Here is a 19,372-nt window from a genome sequence, read left to right on the forward strand (position 1 = left end):
TTTAATTGTTGAGATGAAAAGACTTTTAAAATATAGATAGATATAATTTACATATACTTATATATGAATGTAAGTCCCTTTTCAGAGACATGATTTACAAAGACAATATCCCCCCAAAATACCGAGTTCTGTGAATGTTCAGATCCTTTATATACAATGTATATAACTATGTATTTTTCATATGCGGTAAACCACCTCAATTGTTTGTGACACCAAATACCATGTAAATAAATGTCCTTGATTTTTTTTATAATATGTTGATTTGGCAATGATGTTTTATTTTTAAAAAGAGAGACCTTTACATCTTCGGTACAAACATATTTTTTCTTAATATTTTCTATCCACAGATGGAGAAGCAAGAATACAAAAATCCAGCTCTACTTTGTTGAGCAATCTTTCCTAACTTGGCTGTGATACTATGCCATTGTTTGGGGTCTAATAGTAAAAAAAAAATCACAATGCAGACACCCAGGCTAGTGGAGCATGCTGTAAAATTGACGTCAAGTTGTCATCAGAATCTCAGAACAACTTTCCCGTGGGAATCAGTTGGGGTGTTTTGTTTTGTTTTGTTTCGTTTGCTATGAGTGACACTTTATTCAGTCATTTGCTTTACAACTGAAACTCTGGGAATTCAAAATTAACATCCTTACCTGTGAGCGTCTTGTACACACCAGAAAAAGTTTCAGCCTTGTGCTCAATGTTGTAGTGCTGTGCTTTGATTCAGTTTCACACGGGTCTTCTTACAATTTCACTTGGGAAGACCACGCCCTCAAGGATGGCGTTGGGTTGCGGCTTCTGTGGCGCTTTTGCTTATTTTCCATACGGTTTTTTTCCGTGTTGACTCGGGCAGAATCCTCCTCTGAGCAATGAAGACTACATGCTTCATACTGAACTTCTTCTCCAATTCACGAACTAGCCCGACTTGGATTTTCTGGAAAGATTTCAGCCGAGGAAGCAGTACAAAAATTATGATAGCTTTCTGACCACCACCAACTTCCATTTCCTTGGCCGCAGTGATGTTGAGTTCCCACAGCTGCACCCTGAGATCTGAGTTCATCTCCAATTGGAGCAGTGCCTGAGAAATGCCAGACTCAAGCTCATCCTGCTTCTCGCCATTGGGCTTCACAATCTTGGCGCTCGAGCTGAGCATGGCTTCCTCCTTATGGAGTGACAGCACAGAAAGAGTGGGAATCGGTTTTAGTTGACATGATAAAGAAGTTCAGTCTGACTTAGTCCTTACAGGACAACCTGATGTAAGCTCAGTTATTTGTCTATTGTTCTGTCCCTCTTTTCTGTCTCCACATTTTACAAGGAAAGTAACTTTGGTCAATTAGCTCTTTGTTCTTTGTTTCTTTTTTTTCTCAGCCTTTACCTGTCTGCAAAACAACCTGGTCGATTTGGTTCACTCAATATTTATTCTATTTTATGAAATGAAGATTTGCCTGTTTTTAAAAGTTGAAGTTCATGCCAATGAAAATCTTAATTATAATTTTGTGCTTAGAGAGATTAAATGTCAAAAATGGAACTTGTGTAGTAACCACAACTCAGGATATAGACAAGGCAGAAGAGAAAACAGAGGCTCCAGATGAATTTTTCAAGCCAGTTTAAAACTCACGTAATGAACAATGTACACACTGTTTTAGCCCATGGGAAGCTTTAAGAAGTTTGCAGTCACAACATAAATGTGTGCATAGAGATTGCTAACACAGTGAAATATCAGCAGCAGAAACTGTTCCTAAAGTTTCAGTGTTTCCAAGGCCCTGTCAAAATCTAGCACAGTGGTGACTCCACTAATAATTACTCAAGGTAACCGAGTGAAAAAATTTGCCATGTGAGGGGAAAGCAGAAAGAACACAAAAATGCAATATCTGTTAATGCCATTCAAAACCTGCCTTTGCATTTAAATAGGAACAGAAGAATAATGGGGCAGGTGAGAAAAAAATTACAGAAGTCAAGACTTTGAAAACTGACTGAAAAGAGCAGTGTTGGAATAAGGAAATTCGGATGCCTGCAGGAATTGTGTGTGTGTGTGTGTGTGTGTGTGTGTGTGTGTGTGTGTGTGTGTGTGTGTGTGTCTGTGTCTGTGTGTATGTGTGTGTATGTGTTTGTGTCTGTGAGTGTGTATGTGTCTGTGTTTGTCTGTGCGTGTGTGTGCGTGTGTGTGTGTGTGTGTGCACCTGTGTGTGCATGGGGATGTAAGTGTGTGCTACAAGCTTGAGTGTGCATGTGTGAGTGAATCAGAGGAAGACATCAGGTGACCTGCCACATCAGTCTTTGCCTTGTTCTTTTGAGTACTCTCTGCCTTGTTCTCACACAATTTAGAGCTAGAATGACTAACTAACAAACCCCTCTAATCTTCCTGTCTCTGTCCTCCATCGTGCTGACTTTACAGGTATGTAGCCACACTCAGCTTTTTACACAGGAATTTGGCATTTGAAGCCAAGTTCTCATGCTTACTCAGCAAATGTTTTACCCACTGAATCAGCTCCTCAGCTCCCAGAATTTTAGTTTTTAAAATACTTCTGCAGAAAAAAAGGATTGGGTTCTTGCCTCTACCTGTAGAAGGCTTCTTGGATCTGAGGTTTATCAGCAGCAATTATATGTCATGTCATTCAATATATAAAGCACAGTAATAAACCATAATAGTGTGTGTGTGTGTGTGTGTGTGTGTGTGTGTGTGTGTGTGTGTGCGCGCGCGCGCATACGCGCACATCTTAGGTGAAGTTATGCCACTTGGGGCTGACAAAGAATAATCTAACAAAAATCCAGTACCAGACTTGAGAAATTTGTTTGAGCCGTTTGAGTTGTTTGTCCAAGTGACTCCCAGAACAATGTAAGTAGTTGCCATTGATATGGTTGCCTCACAAAGATTAAAGGTGAGTCCCTATTGCTAAAGATCCCATATACTTTGGACACAGGAACAATAGAATGTTATCTTATCTGGCCTGAAAGCTTCATGAGGATTAGCCTGTCTTTTTTTTTTTTTTCCTTCCGAGACAGAGATTCTTTGTGTGACAACCCTGGCTATTCTGGAACTTGCTCTGTAGTCTGGGCAAGGCTTGAACTTACAAAGGCAGATCCCTGCCTTTTCCTTCCAAGGGCTGGGATGACATGTAAGTGCCACCATACCCAGCTGAGGATTAGCTTTTATAGATCCCAGAAGAACTGTGTAGGTTGACAAGGAGGGAAGCACCAACAGCCTTGTCTTTCTGTGATGTCAATGAGCCGCAATGGTGACCAGCATAGAAATCTATTTCTAAAGTGCAGTGGTGGTCCTAAGAGCTTGACAGTAACCAACACTTCTTGAACTAAACTGAAGCTCACTCCATAGGAGGGAAATCATGACTAATACTAAAATCCAGCCATCTCAGAGCTTGGAGAATCCTACAGAAGAGGGAAAGGAGGATTGTAGGAGCCAGTAGGATCAAGGATACCACAAGAAAAACCAAAAAATCAACCTACCTGGGCTCATAGGTGCTCACAGACACTGAACCAACAACCAGGGATCCTGCATGGGTCTAAGCTAGGCCTTTTGCATTTAGGTTATTGTTGTGTACCTTGATCTTCTTCTAGGACTACTAATAGTGGGTGTGAATCTTCAATTCTTTCGCCTGACTTTTGGGGTCCCTTTGTACTTCAATTGGGTTGCCTTGACCAGCTTTAATATGAGGGGAAGTGCCTAGTCTTCCTGCAACTTGATATACCACATTTGGTTGATATTCCTGAGAGGCCTGATCTTTTTTGAAAGAAAAATAGGTAGAGTAGATGGGGAGAGAGGGAAGAGAAACTGGGAGGGGAGGAGAAAGGAAAACTGTGGCTGGAATGTAATATATGAGAGAAGAATAAATAAATAAATTAAAAAGAAAGGAAAAACCTAGCAACTTCCTGAGGAGGCTGGTGAGTTAGAAGAGTTAAAAGAGAGCTTACTCTTGGTGCCCCAGAGTAGGGGAATGCTAGGGCAGAGAGGCAGGAGTGGGTAGGTGGATGGGGGAACACAGTCATAGACGTAGAAGGGGAAGGAAGGGGTGTTTGCTGAGGGGAAGCCAGGAAAGGGTATAATATTTGAAATGTAAATAAATAAAATACCCAATAAAAAGGGAGACTATTATTATCACTTTATTAGATTAATATAATTCCTGGTTGCATTCTAAGACTTGACCTTATACCCAACAATGAGTATGTCTCACCCTTCATCAAAGAAGTTTCTCTCTATAGCAAACAGAGACTGTGAAAAACATTCTCTATTGCTTTGAAGAGACACCGCAAGTAAGGCACCTTCTAAAAGAAAGTATTTAACTCTGAGCTTTCTTGTAGTTTCAGAGTGTGAGACCATGGCTATCACAATAGGGACCATGGCAACAGGAAGGCAGACATGGCTCTGGAGCCCTAGCTAACATACTGATCCACAAGTTGGAGGCGGGGAGAGAGAGAGAGAGAGAGAGAGAGAGAGAGAGAGAGAGACAGACAGACAGACAGACAGAAAGACAGACAGACAGACTGAGCCTAGCATGGACCCAAAGCTTACCTAACTCCTCCAAGAAGGCTATATCTTCTAATCTTCTCGAAAGAAGTTCCACCCAGTAGGGACAAAATACTTAAATACATAAGCCTATGAGGACTATTCTCATTGAAACCACTGCAACAATAGGTCATAAGGCAGAGATCACCAAATTATGTGGAGCCCAGCCGCAATGGATGGATCAACACCACAACTCCTGAATCTATGGCTCAGAGAACATCACAGCAGAGGGGGTGGAAAGTTAGCAAAAGCCAGATGACTAAGAGGTTTGCTGTGAAATTATATCTCCTAAAATTGACAAGGAAGTAAACCCCATAACACCTCTTGTTTGTTTAGGCTGCCCTAAACAAGACCTGACCAATTATAATGTCAATAGACTTGTTACAAGGAAAGGGAAAATGTCACAGGGCTCTACCCCTAGACAAAGAACAACAGGCAACTAATGACGACTGAGACAGGGAGATTCGCATCTCCCAGGGATAATTATCTAATTGGCTATTCAATGAAAAGTGATCATCCTGCCCTTCAACAGAGGAATGGATACAGAAAATGTGGTACATCTACACAATGGAATATTACTCAGCTATCAAAAACAACGAGTTTATGAAATTCGTAGGCAAATGGTTAGAACTGGAAAATATCATCCTGAGTGAGCTAACCCAATCACAGAAAGACATACATGGTATGCACTCATTGATAAGTGGCTATTAGCCCAAATGCTTGAATTACCCTAGATCCCTAGAACAAACGAAACTCAAGATGGATGATCAAAATGTGAATGCTTCACTCCTTCTTTAAATGAGGAAAAAGAATACCCTTGGCAGGGAAGGGAGAGGCAAATATTAAAACAGAGACTGAAGGAACACCCATTCAGAGCCTGCCCCACATGTGGCCCATACATATACAGCCACCCAATTAGACAAGATGGATGAAGCAAAGAAGTGCAGACTGACAGGAGCCGGATGTAGATCGCTCCTGAGAGACACAGCCAGAATACAGCAAATACAGAGGCGAATGCCAGCAGCAAACCACTGAACTGAGGATAGGACCCCTGTTGAAGGAATCAGAGAAAGAACTGGAAGAGCTTGAAGGGGCTCGAGACCCCATATGAACAACAATGCCAAGCAACCAGAGCTTCCAGGGACTAAGCCACTACCTAAAGACTATACATGGACTGACCCTGGACTCTGACCTCATAGGTAGCAATGAATATCCTAGTAAGAGCACCAGTGGAAGGGGAAGCCCTGGGTCCTGCTAAGACTGAACCCCCAGTGAAGTAGACTGTGGCGGGGAGGGCGGCAATGGGGGAAGGGTTGGGAGGGGAACACCCATAAAGAAGGGGAGGGGGGAGGGGGATGTTTGCCCGGAAACCGGGAAAGGGAATAACACTAGAAATGTATATAAGAAATACTCAAGTTAATAAAAAAAAAAAAAAAAGAAAAAAAAAAAAGAAAAGTGATTATCCTTGAAATCATATACACACATGCTATATCCATATATTTATTCATATATATCATGGTGGTTTGAATGAAATGGTTCTCTGTGCTCATGTTTGAATAGTTGGTCCCTATTTGGTGAACCTATTTGGATAGGAGTATGATTTTATTACAAGAAATGTGCTAATGGGGGCAAGCTTTGTGTTTTCTAAACACTGGTGTCATTCCCAGGGCTCGCTTGCTCCTGGCCTCCTTTTAGAAGATCAAGATGTAAACCCTCAGCTACTGCTGCAACCATGCTGTGATGGTTTATATACGCTTGGCCCAGGGATTAGCACTATTAGGAGGTGTGGCCTTGTTGGTGTAGGTGGGTCACTCTGGGCATGGGCTTAATACCCTCAGCCTAGCTGCCTGGAAGTGAGTATTCTGCTAGCAGCCTTCAGATGTATGACTCTCAGCTCCTCCTGAACCACACCTGACTGGATGCTGCCTTGTTCCAAAATTGGTGATAATGGACTGACCCTCTCAACCTGTAAGCCAGCCCCAATTAAAGTTGTCCTTCTAAGAGTTCCCTTGGTCATGGTGTCTGTTCACAGCAGTAAAACCCTAAGACACATGCCTTTGCTCTGATTCATGGACTCTGGCCCTCTGAACCTGTAAGGCCTTAATCAAATGCTTTCTTTTATAATTCGCCTCCTGCTTCTCCCCTCTACGTGCTGAGGTTTAAGAGTGTATGCCATCATGTCTTGTCTATCTACCATCTTTAAGGTGTTGGAAGTTTAAGTGCGGACAGAGGATTTGGGGTATTATCGGAGTTCACTGTAGGGTTTGGGATGTGTGCTTTGGACCTAGGCAGGGCAGAAGAGTTGAGAGGAGGCCGGCTTGGACAGCGGCAGAACCTGCTAGGGTGACTGCAGTCTTCCAGCAAGCGGAAGAGGAAGGTGCTGGCAGAGCATCTTTCCGCTGTTTCTCTAAAACAGTTCTGAAACTGTAGAGGAGACAGAGGATTTCTTCTGTGAAGCCCAGAACCATACTGATTGTTTTAGTTATGGTTTTATTGCTCAGAGGAGACACCACAACCACCACAACTCTGATAAAGGAAAACATTAATTGAGACTGGCTCACAGTTCTGAGGTGTAGTTCTTCTCATTATGGTCGGAAACATCACCAGTGGCATGCAGGCAGGTATGGGCTGGAAAAGGACCCGAGAGTTCTGCATCCAGATGGGCAGGCAGCAGGAAGTGACTGACGTACTAGGCCTAGTGTGAGCATGTAGGACTTCAAAGCCCACCTCTAAAGTGACACGCTTCCTCCAACAAGACCACACCTACTCCAGTAAGGCCACTCCTTATTGGACAAGCATTCAAACACACAAGTCTATCAGGGCCATATCTATTCAAACCACCACAAAGACAATAACAGAAAGATGAAAAATGGCTCTCATCTAAACACTCCTGGGTATTACAGGGCATTGTTTTAAAGGGATATTTTCTGTTCCCTTTTGACTAAGGTCACCTGGCCCTTCATAATGATTACTGTGGCTAGATATATGCCCATGGGTGCAGTAAAGTAGCACAAATGTTATGGAAGTAACCAGTCACTTTCTTATTGGACTTAAGGACCATTCCTTAAGAGGAAATATATGTCTATTACTATAAACCTGGCCAAAATCCATGATTGGGGATCTTCCAAGTTCCCACGGGTGGAAGCTACTATCATTATTTTGCTAAAATCACATAGTATCAAAGTCTTCTCTAAACTCATATTGCCATACTTCATACAGCCTTTTTGTTGTTATCTTACTAGAGAATCTTCTTGTGCAGTAGACAGGTTAATGCAGAAACTCATAACTGACCAAAATGCAGAGAATAGGTGTCTATTAGATGCTCAGTCCAAAATGGAACACTTCTATAACCTACCAAGCCAAGGTTCAGGCACTATCTCAAAAGAGAGGGTGTAGATATTATAAAACCCAGAGGTCAGGGAGAACTAGAGGGAAACAACATTTTCTAGATATGACAAGACCACTGCCTATAGGAACTCACAACAACTGTGGCTGCCTGGAAAGTTCTGCACAAGATCGAGCAGCCAACACTCTAGAATAGAGGGGGAGGGGGAGGAAGATGAGTGCCCACCCCTAACTGAGGAACCAGGGACAGTTGAGCTTCTATAGGAGGGAAACTATGGACTTTTCCTAAGGATGGAGCCCCTAGGAGCTTGAACATGCCCAGATGGATACTAGTCTTCTCTATAGAGTTTGTAATAACCAACCCTGTTAATCATTAATCCCTTTCCCATGTTTGAGATAAGGTCTCAAGTTTGAGGTTTTAATTCAGCCTCCTAGGTGTTAAGTTTATTGATATGTCTCCTAATAATCCTTTAATCTCTTTTCATTTCCCCTGAGAAACTCAACTAAGACAATTAGCAACTGTTATTTCTGTTTGTAGTAAACAACAATACTCTTTATCCTGGTTCCTTTTTAAAAGCACAAGCAAACAGTAACAGAATAACAACCTTCACTTTAATCCTTTCCTTATGATGGGGTGGGGAGAACCTAAGCAGAAAATATGGATTGTTTCCTAGAAAGGTAACAAAGAGGAAAGAACTTCCTGGCAGGTTTGGAGAGAAAGAGTTTTGAATTGAGAAAGGAACCATTATAGAGAAGTAGTGGGACCAAAGACTGGTGAGTGCCAAGATCTGCCCATGAAAAGGTTTGAAAAAAAATGGAGTAGACATTTCAAAAATTCTTGAATTTCCTCAGGGCAGGACTTGAACAAAAATCTGCATCTCTGTTTAGAGGTGTACATGACTCAGTGGACACATCTCGCCTGCATAAGGCCTCCGGTTTGATCCACAGCAGTACACACAAAAGCCCCATTTCTTCTGTGGATTTTTGTCTTCTTGTTTAAGGGGAAATGAGCAGTGGAATCTCCTGGTCCTGGCGGTGGTACTAGCCTTAGTAGTTGAGAATTACTTTTTTTTCCCTTTTGGCAAAGGAGACTTGGTGAAGTTTTGTAAGGCAATGTTGTCAGATGAAAACTATGTCAGTGAGTCCAGGATTAATTGTTGGTAGGAGAGGGGGAAACCACTGAAAGAAATGACAGAGAAAGAGGAAATATGTCACTCACTCCCAGAAAAGAGATACATTTCTTTGCTACTTACCCTGAAATTCATTTTAAGATACGTTTCCAGTGATGATAAGCTGGTAACCATTTTGTCTCCTTCCTTCTACTCTCCTTAGAACTCTGTCTTCCTCCCAGGTTACAGTTCCCTGTGTCTTCCTATATTGCCATTCCAAGGTAGACAGAGGCAGGGAGCAACCATGCTATTGCCCTTTGGGTTCAGCTAAGTGTTGTCTAGTTTCACCACAGAAGTATGCCTGAGGACCCTAATTTTCTTCATATTAAGGTACCTTCAGGAAATAGATCTCTTGCCACCTTTACAGAATATACCTGTAATTCCAGAAAATGGATGGAAAGAGGGGCTTGAGGCAAAAATCTGAATTTTAAGAACAGAGTAGGCTACTCCAAACACAGAGGGAAGGAGGGAAAGAGGGAGGGAGGGAACTTGAATACTTCTCATAGCAGAACATATACAACATTTGGTGTTATTCATTTGTTTAAACTTTAAAAAACTTTTCCTGTCGTCCCTTTGAACCCAGCGTCCTGAAAAACCTTGGGGTTTAAGTCTACATTTGACACCAGCAGAGAATGAAACATAGTTGGTTTCTTTCCCAGAATATGCTAATTAGTTGGGAAAATAACACTTTCTTTTCTGCTATTGGAAGAGAATGTAACCAATAGAAACACAGTTAAACACCTACACCCACTCTATGTACAAAATAAGGGAGTGTATGCCAGTAACTTCTGCCTTTGGTTGCTTGACAACCAGCCAGAAGCATGCCTTTCATCATCTCTTACACTGTTACCTTCAGATTCCACAGGGTAATTTGCATGAGACCCAGAATAGAATAGTGAGTTTAAAAAAAACTAGTGTCCTTTCCAATAAGTTATAAACACACAGGTTTCTAGCACTCCAGATTTCAAAACAGCAGCAGCTTTTTTTCTTAATATTACTTGTACTTTTCTATTGTTATGTGTTTACATAGAAATAGTCATTCATTTACTTCACTACCCTGACAAAAAGCAATTTTTTTACAGTACAAATTGATTTATTTAAAACAGTTACAAAAAAGCACAACAAAATAGAGATTATCCTTAGAATTATTAATGCTTTGTTAAAGATCAGGTAGGATTAGAGGGTAAGAAACGGTATTGGGTGGGAGGAGCACCTGACTAGGTCTAAGGCTTTAGATACAATGCAGTTGATTACATATTAATTCAGCCATTACATACTGGGGATAGTGGTTGGGGGGGACCAGTAATTTATCTACAGGAACTCCTACACAAACCAGATCCATCCAGACCTCCCCAGTGCCATTCTTCTCTACTCCTTAGGACCCTAAAGCCACCTGGATGACAAAATTACCATCCTTCCTCCACCCGATTACCTATCCATTATCTTCCCTCCCCTAAGGTGCTATGCAAGCTGAGAGCAGTTTGCTCTCGCAGCTGGAACATATACTGTTTTGGCTACAGGGATCCTGCGTGACTAGGAAGTGTGTAGAGGATAGCCTTGTTTTAATACTTCAAGTTAGCCGTGAGTACAGTCAGTCTCTTCCCCAATCCAATTCAGTGAGTGCACTATGAATTTTTGAATAGTTTATTAGGATTACACAGGAGGGAACTTAGTTCTATTTTAGTCATATCCTAACAGCACCACTTTGGCATGTATCCCTTGGTAACAGATACTGTGATCCCCCTTGACCATGAGTGCTCACTGCCACTCCCCCATGAATTTATGAAGTTTAGAGTCTAAAGGCAAGTTTCTCAAGTCTTCTTTGCAATGCATGGGGCAATAGATAAGATTCATCTGGACAACTAGATAAGTTTATGAGGAGGACAGATGCTTTGGGTCCAGCCAGTTGTCGTTGGACTCAGTGGGGAGTCTCCTATTCAGTTTCATAGAGTTACAGTTTAACAGTGTGTACACAGATACTATTAATTTATATGTATGTGGGTGGCTTCAACTTCTTTTATTAACATGGCATTAATGCTATTATGTTTCATAAGATTATCAGATACTTTTCCAAGCTGAACAAGAAAGCTGTAAAGTTTAAGCAAGTAAAAAGGCTCTGAGAAAGTTATATAAGGTATGTAAAAGGTAAAAGTTCAGTACACTGATGTGAAACCACTGCTTAAATCAATAGAGTTCTTGGCTTCCATAATAACTATAAGGCCCAGATTAAAGAACAAAACTGTTTGTCTGATCAAAACTTAAATGCTCTGTTTTTGCCTAAGTTTTATCTAAATATTACACTGTAGTTAAAAGTAAAAGTATCAGATTGGTATAACTGACCTTACTTATGTGTGTTCAATATCCATACTTGGAGGCTATGTTAATATACTCAGAGGGAGTATAGTAGAAAGTAATTCTCCCTCACTGTCCAAGGCCAAGTGGATCCCAGGGGCCTGTGAGGCATCTTTAAAAATATTGTTACTGCAGGGACTCATCTCTCCTCTTGTCCAAGGAATCCATGGAGACATCACCATGTGAACTCTGACCAATATTGAGTCTACAAAGAGAAGGGTCAACACAGAGGAGAACTTCCATGATTTAAAGTGAAGCCACTTTGATTTAAGACCTTTGAATTCCCTCACACAGACGAAACTGGTAAAGGGAAGGCGAGAGGAGCCAGAGGTTCCTCTCAGTGACTCCTGAGAACAAAATCTTCAAATGACTATGGCAGGAAAAAAAAGAAAAAGGTTAAATTAAATAAAAGCGATTAATTTCAGCTACCACCACGGCCTTAAACACCCCAGAGGAACGTAGAATTGAAGAATAAAGTGACTGCTGTTTTTCTTTAATGGTTCAAACTCCCTGGAATTAGGCTCAAAACTGTAGAGATCTGACTTAGCTATCTCCCATTAATGATTTTCTTCTTGGTAAGAAAAGTGCTGGCCATATGATAAGACATGATGACCTTAGATCAATTGAACATTGCAGAATTTAGTTGCCGCCAAGATCAATAGACCCACTGTTGTTTTAATCTAGTAAAATCAAATAAAGGTTAAATTTCTTCCTCCCTGTCTAGAAAGGATCTGAGAGTGCCTCACACTGAGTCTATCCACTTCAACAGCTGTCAGTGTGCCTGATAGCGGACCCCAGTGTTGATTTTTTAAAAAGTGAAGTTTCAATCATTCAATTTTATCGATGAAGAGTTAGTAGTGAGATGTTCCTGTAAAAGCCAGCTAACTCAGAGAGTCTGAGAAAGCACCCAGCTGACCTTCCTCCATAGCCAACATCGCAAAAGGAAACTCTTCTTCCCCACACTGGCTGAAAAACAAAAACAAAAACAAAAACAAAAAACAAAACAAAACAAACCCTTCAAACTGAATGTCCCTCCCTTCTACTTCCTGTGCGTCTCTCTATCCATCATCCTGATTTCCTCTTACGTCCTATGGATTTCTCCTGTGTTCACTCCCAGTCAACTGGTTGTCAGCTCCGACTCATGACCTATGGTTGACTTTATTTAATCCCATTTACAATAAACAGAAAGCTCTTGGATTAAAGATTAGGGCTGAGCTACAACACAATTAGAAGCAGGTTTTTCCAGTAAATGATACAATCTCAGGGTTCATAGTGTGATCAAATATCCTGCAATGCCTTGGGCCCATTGCTATCCAGGCCAACCTTAAAGGGACTGTTCCTATGTAAGACTTTTCTGGAAAAGGTCATCCTACTCTGGGATATACTGCAGTATCCTCTAGCATTCCTCTCTCCACTCCTCCAGCTTCTTTGCTCATACAAATGGTCCTGAAGATGGAGCTTTGGACATACCGCCTGCCAGAATTTTACCACAGCCCTCTAAATTGGCCCCAGGAGCCTGTCTTACAAGCATCTCCTCTCTCATGGACCAGCTCCCCCAGGCTTCTCCCTGATCAAATGAATCAGCCTGAGTGTTCATTCCCTTTCTGGCAGAAGCTGGTCAATCTCTGAGAGGCAGGCATAAAGCAATTAGAAGGATATAGGTTAATAAGGAAAATGAAAGTAGGCTTTATGAGATGGCTGTTTCTTATTCCCAGAAAACATTATGAGAGGAAATGATAGAAAGTTGTTTTTGTTGTTTTTGTTTTTTTTTTTTTGTTGTTGTTGTTGTTCTTGTGGTGGTGGTGGTGGTGGTGGTGGTGATGGTGGTGATGGTGGTGGTGGTGGTGGTGGTGGTGGTGGTGGTGGTGGTGGTGATGGTGGTGATGGTGGTGGTGGTGGTAGTGATGGTGGTGATGGTGGTGGTGGTGGTAGTGGTGGTGGTGATGGTGGTGGTGGTGGTGGTGGTGGTGGTGGTGTTGGTGGTGGTAGTGGTGGTGATGGTGGTGGTGGTGGTGATGGTGGTGGTGGTGGTGGTGATGGTGGTGATGGTGGTGATGGTGGTGATGGTGGTGGTGGTGGTGGTGATGGTGGTGATGGTGGTGGTGGTGGTGGTGATGGTGGTGGTGGTGGTGGTGGTGGTGGTGGTGGTGGTGGTGATGGTGGTGATGGTGGTGATGGTGGTGGTGGTGGTGGTGGTGGTGGTGGTGGTGGTGGTGATGGTGGTGGTGGTGGTGATGGTGGTGGTGGTGGTGGTGGTGGTGGTGGTGGTGGTGATGGTGGTGATGGTGGTGATGGTGGTGGTGGTGGTGGTGGTGGTAGTATGTCAGGCTGAGAGACCAGACCACCTCCGTCTTGGATTCAGGCTCCATCTTAGAGAATCTGACCTAAGGTAAAACTAAAATTAACCTGCAGGCTTGCACCTGGTCTCCAGGTCACTTTCTCGAAACCACCAATCAGGAGGAAAGCAGAAGTTGCAGTTGTACCTAAAGTTGTGAAAGTTTATAGTTTGGCTCCCAGCACCAGCCAATCTATAAGTGCAGCAAATTCCATAATAGCCCCCTTATCAGATGTGTACCAATCTGGATGCCCCCTTGCTTGTTTGCTTGCCACTATAAATGCTTGCTTGAAACCAGGCTTTACCCTCCTGTCCTGCTGCATCAGTGACAATGTGTGGGATGATGTCACAGGTGAGGCAGGTACAAGATAGAAGGAGGCCTGTCATTGGATGAGAAGGAAGGATGGGCGGGAGAAAAGTTTGAAGGAAGAGGAGGAGAGTGGAACGGAAAAGAAGAGAGAGGAGGGACAGGGAGAGAAGCTGTAGCAGGACAATGTGGCGGGTGACGTTAAGATTCCATGCTGTACCTTTACAGATTGTTATGAATGTTTTTAAGGGATGGATGGGTATTAGGCTTTGTATGTTTAGGTGGGCAATTATATCTTATCAGTTGGGCCAAAGGTTGTTGTGTTGTGTGTTCTTTCATGTACCGATTTAACTGTAAGAAAGTGTGTGACAGCTGGTCTGGGCTGCCACAGAGTTGGGATGTGTGTTTCTGGCATGGAAACCTGCCTTGGGAACTAGGTAGGTAGAGAGATTGCTGCCAGGCTCAGGGAGAGGCCTTGAGCAGTGTGATATGGGATGGAGCAGAGTGGGTGAGACGCTTTGCTGACTGAGACTTAAGTTATCTAGCAGATATCTTGGGGCACTGCAGTGTAGACCTAGTGGGGATAAAAGAGTACCATACCTTTTTTATTTTTTATATTTTTACAGCAACAGAGATGGAGTGGCCGGAGCTCAAGCTTGAATAAAGAACCTGTGCGGTTGCATCAGAATTGGCTCCTTTGGGGGCTTGAGAAAGGAGCGCAAGGTATCTATCTAAACAGGTTCAGTAAAGGAAGGAGGACGATCCAGACTCCGTATAAAATCTATAACATACCAAACCAGCAGCAATTTATTGGACTTCCAGCATTAACCTTCTCACATCCAGCATAATGAAGTTATTACTTTTCTCTGAGGCTTGGTCTTGAGTCTTTACCAGTTCTTCAAGTCTCTGTTGGTCTGGGAATGCACTGTCAATCTCCTAGACAACTGCCATTGCTCCTGTGTTTTAGGTCCATAAAGGTATAATTTAAAGGTTAATGCAGCCTTAGTCTAACTTTGGGGTGCGTGTTCGCTTGTTCTTTAATTTAAATCGACTTGACTATTCTGGAATTGGGAAACACTTTATTACATAAAATAAGGTAATTGATCTTTAGACGATGTTTTACAAAATATTTGAGCACTCCAGCCTGGCAAAACTGACGTAAAATAACCTTGATGCTAACTGTTGCAAGTGCTTACTCCCAGTGCGCACTGTGCAAAGGTCCTCACTTATTTGATATTTACCTTGCAGGCCTATGAGGTAGTCTCATTACTGTCAACCTCATTTTAGTAGACAAGGCACAGAGAGGTTAAGCAAATTGCCTGAGATTATATGGCTCATAGATAGTCCCATAACTTTCATATCGACTTTTAAATATTGTATTATTCCCTTTTCAAAAAGATGAAAACAGCTCATTAGCACTTTATGTGTTCTAACTTTCCTTGTAAACATCCTTGCCCCGATAGTAATGCATATATCAGGTGTTAGCTTTTACACTTCACACGCTCTCGGTACAGTCAGCGCTATCCTGATTTTCCAGACGAGGAGATTTTTGACACAGCAAGAAGTAAACGATTAGTTGTAGGCCTTGTTGTAAAACAGAGGATTTGAATCCTGACCCAGTCTCTAAAACTCTTTTCTTCTGCCTTTCTATACATGGCTATTGGTGCTAAATACTGTATAGATGTTCCTGCTAATATTTTGTCTTAGAGATCTTGAATTAGTTTAGCCAAAATTGGTTTTCTGTTATGCTGTGTCCCTCACATAAAAAAATCATATAGGCATTAGTTTCTTGCCACGTTATGCCTCTGGGGAAAAAATATAGAATGTAAAGACTGGAGGAGAATGCCGAATGCCAAGGACCAGCCCCGTTTTGGAGAGGAGTTCTGAGTGAAGGGATGTTTGGGAGCCGCAAAAGAAAGTGACTCAAAGTCAAAGCATGGGTCCAAGCTGCTTGAGAAGGCTTTCCAGATTGCTTTCTCTGTGTTCTGCTTTCTCTGGAGATCCCCCAGATCTCCAGCACCCCCACCTCGTGATTATCCTAGGAATCAGCATCATCAGCATCCCCTGACAGCAAGTTTATTTTTTTAGCATTGCAAATGCCTGCCTCTGTTAAGCCTAGATGGTAAGCTAGCTAGGTGAGACCCCACCCTGAAATTACCCTTTGTACCACTCCTGGGCCTGAGCCTAGGCCTGAATTCCCTGTCCCAGGCTAATCTTAAACTCTGGAATCTGTCTGGCTTTGCAAGCAAAAAACTGAGCTGGGTGGGATCTCCTGTGATCACTACTCCCTAAATCTCTTTATTGCCTTCCTTATTATCTTTCTGGTAAGTTTGCTTGCAATGCTGCTGCTTGTGTTCCTTTAGATTCATGAAGCCCTTCATATATATAATTCATATTGCATCCTTATATTTTTGAGAGATTATATATTTTCGGATCCATGTTTTTAGAGTTCTTTTCCACAGCCTGAAATACTGTCCTGAAGGCACCAGCGTTTATCATTTAGCTGGGACATCAGCCACACCTTCTCCTCCTGGACTCAGGCTGTCTCTGATTACCATGGAGTCATTAACATTCAGGACATTCCCTGAAGGAGGAATGTAAAATATGTACATTATTATACAAACATAGCAGCCATCCACAGTCCTGGGAGAGGAGGAGGGAGAAAGGTAGGGGTGGAACTACACATTGCTGCGGTTCTCAACCTTTGGGTTGTGACCCCTTTGGGAGTCGAAGACCCTTTCACAGGGGTCACCTAAGACCATTGTAAAGCATATTTACATTATGATTAATAATAGTAGTACAATTAGAGTTATGACATAGCAACAAAAATAATTTTATTGTTGGGGGTCACCCCAACACAAAGAACTGTATTAAAGGGTCACAGTCTTCGAAGGTTGAGAATCACTGGCATATTTGGTTGCTGTGTTTAGTGAAAGCAAGGAGATGGAGCCCCACTCTTCCCGAAGCTCTGAAAGGGGGAAATGAGTTGTTAGAGTAGAACATAATCATGCCTGTAAGACGACTTTGACCAGATTTGACCAGATTTGCCCTCTCGCAAGCTCTTTCCTTAGGAAGGAGATACAAACCAGATTCGGGTGGCTTTGCAATTCTACTTGTGACATGGAATTAGGTAAAGTTACCTTTAGCCTGTTTGAAGTGACTGATGCAGAAAGCCTTGTGCCAGAAGGCTGTTTCCCAATGGAGCCCAGGAGCAGGCAGAGTATACTGTGAGGTTACTGTGGATAAGGGTCATAGTGACCTAGTGTTTAATTCCTCCTCCTAAATTCTCTGATAAGATTTGTATGTTAGAAGAGTAAAGTCTCTGTCTACAAGTCCCTGTGACTGAAGAATCGGAGCCTGGCTGTGCGTTTGCCAACAGAAACCCTATCCCTCTCCTTTTCTTGTTGAAAATTACCAAAGCAAACTGCTGAGATCATGATTATAAACACAGCACAGAATCGTCAGTCCTAAAACCAGAACAGTCTCACTAGAAAGTCTGTAAAAGAGACACCATGGTTGTGCAAATGCGTCAGAATTAAATGGTGCCGTTTCTGCAGTGCATGTAGGAAAGACATCCAAGGTGCTCTGGAGAGAACAGCACTGGGACAGCACCGCAGAGTGAGTGTAAGTTCAGTGTCTTCACGTCACCTCTTCTGAGTAAGTAGCTGACAGCAGGACTATGAAGAGGCATTGCCTGCTTATGTCCCAGTTCAACCGCTTGGAAACTAAGTGCCTCAGGTCACTTCCTCAGCCTCTTCACCCAGTCTCCTCAGTTACAAATACAAATGGTAGGAATTATTTTCTTTTATGTAAAAGATTTATTATTTTTCATTATGTCCATAGGTGTGGTCTGTGTGGGGTTATGTGCACACGAGTGCTGGTGTCCTTGGAGGCCAGGGGCATTGAACCCCCTGGACTTATAGGTCATAAGCTTCCCTACACTGGTGTTGGGAATTCTGTACAGTATTCCGGAAGAGCAGTATGTGCACCATCTCCAGCCCTCTTTCTGGTTTTGTGGTAGTAGGTACTGAACTCACGGCACCAAGCAGGCTAGTCACCAACCGTAGTAGCTCCAAACTGGAAATGCCTTCAGCGTCTATCACAAAGATAAATGCATAAGCTATGATCGAATTGCAAAATGGAAAGGTATCAAGACCCCGACTGTATAGCAACATGGGAAAAAAATCTTACAAATACATCGTTGAGCCACAGTTAGCCAAGTAAGCAAATAGAACGCATAGGTTGCGGTTTAATACACATCAGGTGTAAAGGCAGAATTAATCTGCTGTGTTAAAAGTCAGCACAGAGGCTGCTCCTGCAAGGAAGCAGTAGTGAGATGGCAGGATGAACTGCTCCTGGGCTTAGAAACATTGTCTTGGTCAGGTGCTGGATACAGAGTCAGGCTGCATGTTGTGAAGATCTCTTGAGCCACATCCAGTATGCGCACTTTTCTGTCTGTATGCTAGATCCAGTAATAATTTCAAGAGCTTTATGAAAATTGACTCTCTACCCAACACAAGTCATTAGAGTTAGTGAGGCGTCAACACGAATATCGCTGTCTAAACGTATTATTATTAAATGCACTGGATCTTCAGATGCTCTTGGGCCAGGAGGTGCAACTAGGCAACACGACTTAATTATGAATTATAAGAATATTTTTAATTAGAACTTATTCCATTCATATATTGAGCATATTCTTTCCCCTTCCCACAATTCCTTTCACATACCCCCCCACTTCCTTACCCACTTAACTTTGTGTATGCACTCTCACTGTCTCAAACAAAAACCCAAAAATCAAAACAAAAACAAATTAAGACTAAAAAGTGTCAAAAAAAAAAAAAACCACCCCCACACAAAAACCATGGAGTTAGTTTCGTGTTGGCCAATACTCCTGGGCAGGTTTCAGTAGTGTGCTCATACAGCCTGAAAGGCATCTGCTGTTGCCTTTTGCTCAGCTCCATCTTTCCTTGACTAGTTCCTGTGGGACTCAGCGCCCTACGTAAATTCACTGCCCAGTGTTCTCCATCCACACCTCAGTCATTCCCTCTCTTGATGTGATTTTTCTTTTACTGTTTATTTGTTGCCTTGCTTCCTCTTCTTCCTTATTAGACCGAAGGTTCTAAAAGCAGTTAGATTATTTGAGTCATTTGGGACGCCCCCAGATCCTAGGCAATGCTTCCTTCGAAAGATGGAATTTTTATGGTATGCAGGATAGTTGCGAGCCATCCCAAGATGCCTGTTATGGCAGTCCAAAGAACATTGCTCTGTGATTTGTTAAAGAACGAGCAAGAACACTGAATGACGTACAAGTGCTCTACAAGCAAAGCGTAGCTGTCCTGTTCTCT

At 42.4% G+C, this 19,372-nt stretch overlaps 1 pseudogene across 1 annotated transcript; it reads right to left on the reverse strand.

Moving 5' to 3' along the window:
- Window positions 1-241: 241 nt before the first annotated feature.
- On the reverse strand, window positions 242-9,505 carry Rps7-ps20 (ribosomal protein S7, pseudogene 20; annotated as a pseudogene). The gene is made up of 2 exons (NR_073161.1): window positions 9,118-9,505; window positions 242-1,159 (listed from the first exon to the last, which is right to left on the reverse strand). The product of NR_073161.1 is annotated as a ribosomal protein S7, pseudogene 20 (transcript).
- Between the last annotated feature and the right edge of the window lie 9,867 nt (window positions 9,506-19,372).

This window comes from Rattus norvegicus, chromosome 4, assembly GCF_036323735.1.
Source record: "Rattus norvegicus strain BN/NHsdMcwi chromosome 4, GRCr8, whole genome shotgun sequence".
NCBI lineage: Eukaryota > Metazoa > Chordata > Mammalia > Rodentia > Muridae > Rattus > Rattus norvegicus.